The sequence below is a fragment of the Poecilia reticulata genome, linkage group LG3 (assembly GCF_000633615.1).
Source record: "Poecilia reticulata strain Guanapo linkage group LG3, Guppy_female_1.0+MT, whole genome shotgun sequence".
NCBI lineage: Eukaryota > Metazoa > Chordata > Actinopteri > Cyprinodontiformes > Poeciliidae > Poecilia > Poecilia reticulata.
Window position 1 is genome coordinate 34940488 of NC_024333.1, and position 12153 is coordinate 34952640.

General features: G+C 37.6%; 1 long non-coding RNA gene across 1 annotated transcript; it reads right to left on the reverse strand.

Moving 5' to 3' along the window:
* Window positions 1–6907: 6907 nt before the first annotated feature.
* On the reverse strand, window positions 6908–11551 carry LOC103462903 (uncharacterized). The gene is made up of 6 exons (XR_533406.2): window positions 11277–11551; window positions 10843–10955; window positions 9848–9931; window positions 8809–8890; window positions 7980–8059; window positions 6908–7847 (listed from the first exon to the last, which is right to left on the reverse strand). It is a non-coding gene; the product is annotated as an uncharacterized LOC103462903 (long non-coding RNA).
* Between the last annotated feature and the right edge of the window lie 602 nt (window positions 11552–12153).

Here is a 12153-nt window from a genome sequence, read left to right on the forward strand (position 1 = left end):
GCCGATCCAGCATTAAACCTATACTGATACATAAATTGCTTGTGTTAAAGTCTCATATGTTTGTAATTTGCTAAGGCTGATAAAAGATTCATTTAGGAGTCAAAAAACCGAGGAGTGATGGCGGAAAAGTAAAACTGCACTAAAGAGAAATGACAGCCATAATGAGACCCCACGCCTTCCCACTGCTTCAGCACACATGATGCAGAGGAAATTTGATGCATTCACCAGCTCCACATAAATATGAAAATCTGAAGTGGGAACGGCATTAGAAAGATCTCACCATTAAAATTCAACCAGCATGACATGATTTCCGAGCATGGAGATGTTGCAATGTTTCTGAAAGCCTCCTCAGCGGTATAAAAATGATCGCTCACTGCTTTGATTTGCCCTAAGACATAAGCTTTATGAAAATAAACGGTGTATCTTTGAACCTAAATCATGGTAGAACGCTGCCTATTGAACTCGAGACTATTTTAGTTGCATTTTCCCGAGGTGATGTAAACAAATGTGCTATTTGTGAGCGTTGCTCCCTTGTGGGGTTTTTTGAACACTGACATGAACCCACATACAAATGTGCTGCATGCTGCTTTTATTAAACAAGAACTCCAGCCAAAGGCACCACTTGCTCTATTAATTGTGATAAATGACTCCCACTTTTAACTCCCTTCCACCTAATATTATGATGCTTCATATTCTGATGAGCAACAACATATCTGTCAGGCAACTGGGCGAAGAGAAATCAAATAAACCGAGTGCAAATTCTTGAGCCTGTATTAAGTCAAAATTTCTAAACAATTTTAAATAAAATAGATTCCCAGGTAATTTCACCTATATAACGTTTTTTTTAAAATTGCTTATATGCACAGTTAACAAATCTGTGTTCTAAATGTCAAAAATTGAGCAAATATAATATTAGAAAGTAGGATGTGTGTTGAAAGGAAGCGATAGGACAGGTGAGACATGCAAAGGAAAATCAATGTGGCAGCTTTTGATTCTGTGTCTCCATTGTGTTTGGACATCAAGCTGTTTGGCAGGTTTTGGATAAATGCTAAGATCTATATGGAGCATAATATATTTGTCTCTTGTTAACAATTACACATGCTTTACAGGATTCTAATATGCATTAAGAATAACATTATAATCTTAATGCATTTTTGTCATAATAAATGTGTCAGATATGTATTTTTTTTTTTTTTTACATGAACTACAAACAGGTTAAATTCAAAAAAGCAGTTTTCAAATGATGATTTTATTTCACCCAAATCAAACTGGTCCTGTGTGACAAAGTAATTGGCCATTGTTAAATTGTGAATTAACTGTCATTAACCACATTTTTCGGATGGATTTCATTTTCCACTCTGAGGGCTGATTACTGCCAGACCTGAAGAATTAAGGGATCACTTAAATATAACCTTTCAGAAAACATGAAGAGGCTTTTAAAGAACCAAAGAGAAACAAAGTCATTGACCTCAATCAGTCTTAAAAGGCTCACAAGGAAATGTTGAAGGCTGTGGGACTCCAGGGATCTGCAGTGGGACTGTCAACACGAGAGAACAGTACTGAGCCTTACCTAGAGTGGTCAGTATGTCAAAAGCACAAGAGTGCACTTATGACTCACCCACACCTCCTCTAATAACCTTTATACTGACAAGAAAAAGTAGAACTGTTTGAAATGTGCATGTCCTGTAACATCTGGTGCAAAGCACAACATTTCAGAAAAAGAACGTCATACTGTCAAGCATGGTGGTGGTACTGTGATGCTGTGGGCTACTTTGTTGCTGTGAGAACTGAATGATTTGTTTAACTCATGGAACCAGGAATTATGCTCCCTTGTAGAAGATATTAAAGGAGAATGTTGCCTAGTTCATAAGTTTAAGCTCAGATGCACTTATACAGTGAGACAGTGATATCAATTACACCAGGAAGCCCCATTAGGAATGAACAAATAAAATACGAATAAAAAGTAAACTATGGTTGGGGGATGATGTAAAGGTCAATCTTCATCTGAGAGGCAGTAGTAGACAAGTGTTCATTCTTAAAAACCTCAAATGTGGCTGAATTCAAACAATTTGGTACGAAGGAGTAGGCCAAAAATCCTTTACAGTGAGTTATGTAAAGGACATCGTCCAAGCCTGATGGAGGCATCATCAACCTGGGAGGCCCAGCTAGTTAGCATAACAATTCAACTATACAAAACTAGCAAATAATTAGTTAATATCCATTTCCAGACATTTTTCCAGTTAGACAATAAATGTAAATCTCTAGTCATTTCATATTTGCCAAAACAGATTTTTTTTTTTTTTATTATTTTTGAACAACTTTTGGTATGACAGTTTAGCACAAGTCTCTGTATCTCATAACTACCTGACTTGACAACCATCAGTCAAAGTCTGACAGACCACTTTCACAGATGAGCTGCTTTAGACCCAATTTAAATCCTGCTGAGCCATCAAATTAGTTCATCTAGCAGAATATATAACATACCTGCTCAGCACTGCTTTGCTTTGTCTAAGTCACTGCACAACAGCAATTCAAACAGTTGGAAGCACAAAAGTATAAACTTGATCTAAACCATATAAAATCCTGTGTCCAACTTTTCAGATTTCTGTTCATGGAAAACATAAAAATGTTTTGGGTGTGCAAACTTTTGCAAGGTAATGCGTTCAATAGGCCATTCTGCACATTAAAACTACATCTCTGATCGTCCAATTGTATTGTTTATGTTTAACTAGATTGTGAAAAAAACTCCGTTTGTGGAAGGAGTTGAAGAGAAATTAGGTTTTTAAATGGCTTTGGTTAGCTATTATTTAGCATAGTGTGGTGCAACTTACTAAAACATTCTCTTTCATACAAATATTTCATGACATTAATTCATCAACCCTGCTGTTTTCTTGTGCAGAAAGCATAAAATAGTGCCGTGTCCTTGGTAACCGAAATGAAAATATGTAGGATGGTTTTTAAACACATCATATAATCATACATCTACCATTCAATAAGAAAATACATACTGTGTTATTAGTTTATTAAGCAGTCAATCCCATCCACGTGAAACTGAAAATGTCTTAGTCACACAGAGAAATTATTCTGAAAGGATGCATCAGCTTCTGAACATGGCATGAAAAAGGCCCTTTAAGGCTGATTAATGCATTAACAAATTTCTGGGTAAACCCATTTGGGACTTGTAAAGTTGTTGCTTAGCTCTTCATTAACAGGGCCTCTGACTGTACCATGAATCACTGCCGTCAAAATGTCTTCTGCTATCAGCCCACAGTGGTGTAATGCGTGACAGCTGTGTGCAAGTATTCATGAGCAGAGCTCACCGGGGCCTGAGGTTACCTCTATGTTGGGTCATTTTTTAGGAGCAGAACGAATCAACATGACCTGATAAGGAGAAAAAGCTATTTCAGGTTTGGATATGAACCCTTCCTTTGATCAGCAGCTGCTATCAGCGCAGCATCCAGTGTACGTTTGCTCAGCGGCGTAGGGAAAGTGCGGCTCCCGCTGGACCTGCGAGCTCACAAGACAACTTCCTGAGGCAAAACAAACATCTTTTTTTTTTTTTTTTTTTTTTTAAAGTTGTCCCCATCTCAGCCTCACTTCAACATCAAATGTTGGAGTTATCCTCCACCCTGAAATTCAAAACATCTGCCTCCAGTTGTGTGCCCTTTAATTCCCACAGGAGCTCAGCTAAAAGCAAAACAAGAACTGTCTCCTCTAATAAAGAAGAGTCGGTGAGCCCTCTATGATCTCTCGCTGCACTCTTGTCAGTCATAGCTCTGTCATGGTCTTCTTTGAGGAGAAAATGAAAGAAGATGAGACAGCAGAGAAAAGGGATAAAAAGAAAACAGAATTTCATGTGGGCATGTGGGTTAAAGGAAAAACTTTTTTTTCCCCCTCACATGGTTATATGTCCATTTTATGTCTTTAATCTTTTAAAGTTCAGTGGGATAAGAAACTCTTGAAGCCAGTCAAGATAAAACTATTGCCGTTTCATGTGAAATGGCTGAAGAAGGTAAATATTCAGTTTTCTTCATCTATTAAGTCAAACCATTTTACCTTAGTTCTCCTCCCCTTTCAATATTTTATTTAATCCTTAACTGATCTTGTGGCTACAGAAACCTTGCAGAGTATTAGGATGCATTGTTCTTTCAGCATTGTACTGACTCTGTCCAACAATACAGCTCAGTTAATAGCAGACTGACTTTCTGCTTTGCAAACTGCATAACTATTGATTTTGACACTTCGCTGTTCAGAAATCCTTTAAGCAATTGTGTTGAAGACTTCTGCAAATACACCAATCAGACATAACATTGTGGCCACTGACAGATGAAGAGAATAACAATGATTATCTCTTCAACTAAGCACCTGCTAGTGGGGGGGATATACTCAGACACTTTAGCCAGTTAGAACTCAATTTGCTTAATTGTCTAGTTGCAGTGATGACAACTGAGTTTAAACTGAGCATCAGGATAAGGTAAACAAGGGGTTAAAGTGACTTTGATTGACTGGCCTTGATGATAGAGAAGCAATAGCAGCTGAAATATGTACCCACTASTAACATAAGCTGTRTGATGTCTTGTAGAACACAACACATTGAACCTCAACACAGAAGACCACACCACATCCAACTRTCACAATGAGAAACACGACCTGGTCCAACGAGTCCAAATTCAGCTKCAGTTTTCAATTGGTAGGATTAGATATTGGTGTAGGCAAAATGAAAACATGGATCAATCYTGCCTGGAACCAACWGTTCATGCTGATGACATGTTCTTGACATACTTTGGGACTCTTAGTACAAACTGACATYATTTAAAGATCTCTTCCTGCCCAAGTATTGTTGGGAACCAGAATGGGCCCATCTTTTGCTGCTCCCTTCCAGCAGGATGATGAACCTTGTTACAAAGTTCAGATCATCTCATACTAGTTTCTTAAACATAACGAAGAGTTCACAGCACCCCAGTGGCTTCCACAGATATCAGTCCAACAGAGTGCTACGGGGCTGTGGTGCAACAGGAGATGCACATGGATGTACAGCTCACAAATCTGCAGCAACTGCATAATGCAACCAAACTAGCATGGATGAAAACTCTGAGGAATGTTCTGATGGCTTGTAAATTTGACTCAATGAGTTACAGGCAGATCTAAATGTTAATGTGTTGGAACCTGACAGGGTCATCAATTCTGTCCTGATCCAGCAGATAAACTGGAACTCAGGTTTTCAAAGTAGTAAAYGATGAGTCTGATGGAAACATGCCAGAAAACAGTCTTTAGTAACCGTCTGTTGCTGCGTAGCTGAACATGTGATGAAGATTATTTCCTGATAGTTGTTGTGTCTTTCAGTAGGAAGGGTGCTGCTAAAGGAAAATGGTTTGAGAACTTTSAGGTGTAGACCTGGGAGCCAAATTTCACAGATCTAAATCAAAGAGTCACTTGAAACTCCAGCATGTGCTACAGCTATGTGCAAACAACATCTCTTAACATCCTTCCCTGTGAAAATTTGATAGATCCTAGTGCCACACATACTACAGCAAACCATTAGGGGTCTAGTGCAGTCCATTCCTTGATGACATATGAATGTTATGGGGTGAAAAGGTGAAGCAGTACACTGTTAAAAAGGTAGYTCTCATGTTGTTCACTGTATAATCCATAACTGCTGCTTGGACAGGCAGTCTGGAGACCACACATAATTCCACATCACATTTCTAATGGCTGAAAACACAGAGTGTTGAAAACATCTGAACAAAACAGAGTTTTCTTCCTCCAAACAACACTGTACAACATCTCTTCCAACAGCCAATGTGTCAGCCTCCAGTCCAGTGCAATCATTTTCAGTTGGACAAAAAAAAATGGGCCCAGAAGGACAGCATGGTTCTGTTCAGTAACAGTTCAGACAGGCAGGTGATGTTGAGGAGTTCAGGTGAGAAATGACAACTAGGTGCTGTAGAAAACGAACACAGCCAATGTGAGACTGCTCTTTAAAGAAACTCAGCGTCAGCTCAGCCATTAACAAGATGAATAATTAACCCGTGTCGTGTACCTCCAAGTTGAGTTCCTTTCACTGCTGACATTTCATTTGATTCAAACTGAATGTTCTTAATGGACCCTTCACCGGCGGAGCCACGACCTGCAGATGACTAGTTTGAATTCTTGGTTTTCCAAGAGAGCTCATACTCAGGGGGGCGGGGGGGAGAATGGATGCCTGATTCAGAAGCTGCAATGAATTCAGGTGAAAACATCAATGGCTTAAAGTCAAAGCTTAATGTACTCCACTCTCCATTCAGTGCAGGTGTGAATCATCTACCACCCTGAGAGCCGATTGGAAGGAAAACAAAGTGAAGTAAAACCTGAGTGATAAACTTTACAATTACTCAACTGTCAAGACACAGACAAGCTTGTAATGTTATGCTTTTGTTTTAAATTGTGATGCAGTTTATTCTCATAAGCCTGGAAAACGTGGACAACTGTGAATCAGCTTTAGAACCTGCAGTAAGGGCTCGTCTATGTACATACATGCCAAATGTAGGAGTTAAATATTTTTACCTATAGCAACATACACAATTTGTGGTTGAAACTTTCAGGCRTCTTATCCAATATGTCCCTTATTTCAGTCTGGACATTTGTCCAGAGGACAGTAGGAAAACAGTGATGTACAACTGACACCTAGTGGCTAAAATGAGTACAGCAGTAATCAAAAGCCAGCAGCTGTGTATTGAGATTTCCACAAACTTCATTTCACTGGATATAGATTTAGATCTTGTAGTAAAACTGTGGATCTGGAAAAAGAAAAAAAGGAAATCGACATTTCACACAGAAAATCAAGTTAAGCCTGGAAATTTGTAGCAATGTTGTCGTTGCATCAAACAAAGGCCAATTTTAGATTAGACAAACGCATCGATCCATAAAATGAAATGAAGCTACAGGATTTATTTGGAGCTTTAGCCGCTTTCTTCAGGTGTTGTTGAGACAGAAAAAACACCCAGCCAATGTTCTTGCAGATGAGCAGWGAAATGAACAAATTAATCACAATGTCTACTTCTGTATTGAACAGGTTTAATAATTATCACAACAGATTCAAATCAACAGTCCGGTTCTAAGAGAAATGTGTCAACACAAAGTTAAAACAAATTTAACTTTAAAACTTACCCTAAACACAGAATTCCCTTACRCATTGTAGGTTATTATGGATATGTATAGTAGTGAATACACTGATATATAAGACCCATTGTTCTATTAATATTGCAAATACATTCTCAAAAAATGTAAACAATACTGGCTCTACATACCACATATAGTCTGTCTTGTTGGATTTTAAAGCAACAAGATTATTGAGACTATTCTCTGTTCCGCAATAATTTTTAAGTCATTTTATTGCCCGCAAACAAGCGCAATACATTTTTGCTCGCAGTATTTCTTGTGAAATGTGTTAATCAAAATTCMAATATASCACCCAACCAGAAGCGTTCTTGTATTATGAAACCTGTCTGGCCGACAAAAGCAAAACGCAGACGTTTAAGTGTGGTGGCCGCTGATGCAACACAATCCCTCAACCTGCAATCCYCCTCTGACGAACTCTGTCCCCTCCACAAGAACACCCAGATGCGACTAGCTGGATTACAATGTCACATTAAGAACCGTTGCAGTATGACATTCAGCAAAGGCTTCAGTTTTTTACCTCAACAGAATGTCTTATGGCAGGAACAATTTTTCATCATCGAATAGCAGCAGAAAAATTATTGCAAACAAAGCTGGAAACCCTCAAGCTTTAGACTTCCTGATGTTTCCCTCAAGTTGTTCATGTTGTCCAGAACTTCAGACACGTCGCTGTGAATCAAGCYTTCGACGGTCTGCCAATGAGTACAAGGGATGGGATGAGTKTAGGGTGAAAAACAAAATCCACCAAAAAACAGCTGCACTTCCATACTGACCATTCACAAAAGAAATATTTTAAAACGTTTTGGAAGTGATCTTTATCTCACCTGTGCAACATGGTGGTCCGGTTGCCTAGCAATCTGTCGTATGAACCACTCAGACAGCAGGTTTTAGATAAACGGAGTCTCTAAACCAGAAAGAAAGTAAGTATTGATGAAGCCTGAAAAACAAAGTTAACTTCCAACAGGATTTGGAGTTACAGCAATAAAAAAGCAAAAAAAAAAAAAAAAAAACACTTTATCAATGCTATTAAATGGGAGATGATTATTCTGTCCGATTGTTTTCACTCAAAATACTATGACTAAAAACTACTTATGACAAGATACTGACATGATTAAGGTTTGGTTTCAATTTGGTTGAAAGATTCATCAATTTTTGCATAATTAAAAGAAAACATTGCARTGTTTTAAGGGATGAAGGCTCCATGTACATCACTCCAGTCTTTAGCTCCCTACAGATTCTCTCACTGATTCAAAGTATAACTCCGTCACTTCCAATTACAATCAACATTTTGCTGAAAAAATAGATTTTATAAACCTCTACCAGGGTTACRAATACATTTATGCTTTGTTGCTTTCCATTTTTCACAAATAAACAATGYATCTACTGACTGTACTGGATTATAATTTTACTTTGTCTAAATAGATCTAAAATGTGTTAGATTTACAGAAACTGAGAACGAGATGAGCTGTTACCAACATGAAGGCCTCAAAATGCCTGTTTGCTTAATTATAACAAATAAAACAGAACAACTTCCAAATATAAATTTGGTGGATGGAATTATACACAAAGGAAAAAAAGCATCTTAAGATATTTTTGCAAAAAATAAAAATAAATCTGAGCAACAAAATGTAATAAAAGTGTCTTCATGCTTACCAGCATTAAAACTCTAACCCAGACTATAAAGGACACTTGATGAACTAAAAGCGTTCCATCCCACAGTTACTTCTTCGATTTCCTGGGGGGAAAAAACAGCAATGAGATCAGATAGAAAGAAATGAACTATGACACCACAACCTAAAAGATGCCATTTTCTATTTTTCTCCCACAGAGAGGCGACTCAGATGGCCCCTGTGCACAATGGGTGTCAACACATTGTGTCAGGACAGGCCTGCCGTGCCACTGCAACAGCAACCTGGGTAATGGTGCAACTCATCACTGCCACCTCCAGAGGGATACTCAAGACACAGAGACACTTTGGATATCAGAACATTTTCATTCATCCAAAAATTAAAACATCAACAAAAAACAAACAAAAAATCAAACACAATCAACTATACCGATTTTTAACTGGAGAGTGATTTGATGCTTTCCAGAATTTAAAGCTGCACATTTGTAAAAAGTGTTTTCATTAAGAAGTTGAAGAAAATTGGTCTCAAGGCCTTCAGTTTTTCTGAGCCACAAATAAGTACTCATTGATAAGTTGATTTAATTTGCATCATGAATTGCATCTGTAACACTTCGAAATTGAAAAAGAAAAAATTGTTGAAACAGCTCATTTGACTAACACTTCCACATGGTTAAACATTTTATTACCTTCCTAAAATAATGATCCAAGTCGTTTTCAGCCAAAAGTGACTTTTTGTTTGTTTGTCTGAATATTTAAGGAAGATGAGGATTTACAAAAACCAATTGGCTGTAATATAAACAGGAACCGTAAATAACAGACAGAACATGTATTTTAAAAGAATGTACAGCTCCTATAAACTTGAGAAAATGTGGAGATTAAGGATCCTACTATAAAGTAACATAGCTGAATATTCGCCATTAATTTTTGGGAATGGCACATCGAAGCTCTAAAGAAAACAAAGTGACTGGAGGCACACTGGCTCACTTCAGAGTCTTGAGGATGTTACACACTTCATCCTTTAGTGTTGCCTCTCCGGTATAAAGAGAATATTTAACTCCTACAGACCTTTAGAGACGAAGACGTTCCAGTTCAAGTCTGCAGAGCCGAGCCTTTGAATCTTCACAGGATTTTTCCTTTCGCTTCCCGACTCTACACTCCATAAAAACAGGAAGAAATCAGGCTCAATAGATTAAAAGATGTTCCAAGAAAATGTACAAAAAAACAATAAATTAGTTTAGCTCAGTGTAACATATTAAAAGTACTTTAAATGATATGTCAAAAAAAATGCTTGAGGAAGATGCCAAACACATTCGTTAAATAAGATCCCTGTTAAAAATGTATATACACAGGATCATTATGTTTATATGCTTTTCTTTAGTTTACATTAATTCTATGTGAAACGAGAAAAAACTGCCAGAGGCTACAGAGTGAGAAACCCATTATTCTAAGAGCTTTACAGAAAAATAAGAAAATAAATTGTGCAAATTGTTTCAAGTTAAACATGTAAAGATACTGAAGAGTAAAAACACTTAAGAGTTCCTTCTGAGATGGGAAAAGAAAAATCCCTTTCCTTAAACCTCTGGGGGAAGCGTACAGCAGCACTTTGAAGCTTCGGTCTCTGACAAAAACAGCTTACCACAAAACACTATGCAAGTGAAGGAAAAAAGGCTTTCTGTAATGGATGCTTAGGCCCACAGAGAGCCCTGATCTCAACAACAATAAATCAGGCTGGGAGTAGACAACGAGACAGAAGCAAGAGATACTTAAAGCACAACTGAGCAACCATTCTTTATAATTAATCAATCACGTGAATAAATTATGACAAAACTTATCAAGGAAACATGTTTAATTGTTTATACATCTTTTGTTTCTCTTTATGGATGGGGGTGTAGTCAGATGGCCCCAGCGCACATTTCGTCTCCTCATCTCGGATCGGATTGGGACGAGCATGCCACTGCAGCAAACACCCCAACTGATTAGTGCAACTCATCACTCTCACACCCACCATCCCGCTGATTTSATCTTGTACTAAGGAGAATTTGAGCCCATTTTGTTTGTACCTTGAACTCCATTTTAAGCCGACTGGACGCTTCATCCATTCAGCGCAATCCACCATGACTGCTACTAAACACTTTTCTTACTCCAGAGACCAGTTTCTTGTAATTAGTTGCATCTGTGAACAAATAAAACAAGCAGGTCAGCTAATGACAATGAACAGAGTGGAAGGGTTTAATAATTAATGTCACACAACAAAGTCTGATTAGGGAGGTTAAATATCCGCTAAATTAATAGGTCAGAAACTTACAAAAGATTATAAAACACGAGGTAGCCGAATTAGCTTAAGCGCTAGCACTCTAATGAAGGCAAACGTTTACTTCAAAATAACAGTTCTTGCCCAAAACCTACTTAAGTTTAAGATATATACATTATCTTAAATCTACGAGTCTATTAACGTCATACTGCAACTTTGAAGCTTAAAAAACGGGAAATKTACCTGCTTTATCAGTACAGCRTCCTTCTTTCGTTTTAAACCACATGGCTAATCGGTTCAAACCAGCTCGAGCCTTCTTCGCCTTTGTGTAACAAAGCGTGTGGCAAGCAACTTTTAGATGAATTACCGCCACCTAGCGGAAAGAAGCCTGAATCAGAAGGCGTATTAACCATGCATCGTTGCTGTTGTTCGCTTTCCCTTAAAATCCAGGCACATATTTGAAGACGGATTGCCTTAAATCACCCAACTACAAGCCGTTCACCATGTTGTGTTATGTTCTTTTATTGGACCGTTAAGTTTTCAAACTCTCACCAAAATCCCGTTGGTTCGCCGTCTTGCTCGCGAGAATACGTAATTTTTCTGTTTCTTTGAGCACCTAACTTTTTATATCGCAACTAGATAAAACGTCGTGAAACTTTCCAATAACGTAATTTTACCCACAAATATCTTATTATGCATATTTTCTTACAATATGCAACATTTAGTGCAACATTATATTTTCTTCAATTCAATATCAAAATATTCTACCATTTGAAACTGCATCAAATTTTAATCTATTCTAATCTCTTGGAACCGACATGTGAATATGTTTGTTTATCTTCTTTAAATATGTATAGAATTTGATTGCGTCGAATGATATCTATTTCCAGCAAAATCAGTAAATAASTAATCCAAGAACTTTATAAATATTTGCTGCTTTTATTCTCTCACTTATGTGATATCAAAATGAAAGCAAGCGTGGAAACATTACATACTTCTSAAATGAAGTAATATGTACGACAATTTAACCCTAAAAAATAGAAAATGTTTTCATTTGCATCAGCTCWATTTGCTGGAGGGCTGAATGTAGTTGGAGGCCACAAAAAATTATTCTGCAAAT